Source organism: Tetrapisispora phaffii, chromosome 4 (genome assembly GCF_000236905.1).
Source record: "Tetrapisispora phaffii CBS 4417 chromosome 4, complete genome".
NCBI classification, from domain to species: domain Eukaryota; kingdom Fungi; phylum Ascomycota; class Saccharomycetes; order Saccharomycetales; family Saccharomycetaceae; genus Tetrapisispora; species Tetrapisispora phaffii.
This window is the reverse complement of record NC_016523.1, coordinates 1,041,488-1,042,069: the sequence shown is the minus strand read 5'-3', so window position 1 is coordinate 1,042,069 and position 582 is coordinate 1,041,488.

The window sequence follows — 582 nt, the reverse complement described above, 5'->3', positions numbered from 1 at the left end:
CTATAATATTCTTCATCTCCTCACTTTATCATCATACTCTTTCCATCACCATCTATTCTTTCACCTCGTTTTCCCCATTTAATCCATAACTTAACATTTATCTACTGTCACCTGTCTTTCTCTCTTTTCTCTATCATGTTTATTCTCCCCCCCCTTCCAACCCCCCCACTTACCACCTCCACTCCTCAACTATAATCTCTTCTCACTAATTATTAAAAATAACATTATGCCTACTGTTACCCGCAGCTTACCATGCGCCCGCGCTGTGCAACTTGAAAAACAAGAAAACAGTTCGTCAGTGTTAAGTATTCTATGACATGAAGAGCAAAAGCTAAACACAGTAACCTGTATTCAATGGAAGAGCGCTAACAAAGTGTACATTGTGGAATATGAGTAATGCCTGAATTCATATTTTGGCATTGTAACCGCGTAAAACATTAACCTTACTACTTAAGTTATAGGTGAAAAGATATGGGTGTCATATAATTCTGTAGAAATGTGTTAACAAAATTATATTTACTCACTGCAAGACATAAATATAATAAAAGGCATGTGTATCAATCATGACACATACATAATCTA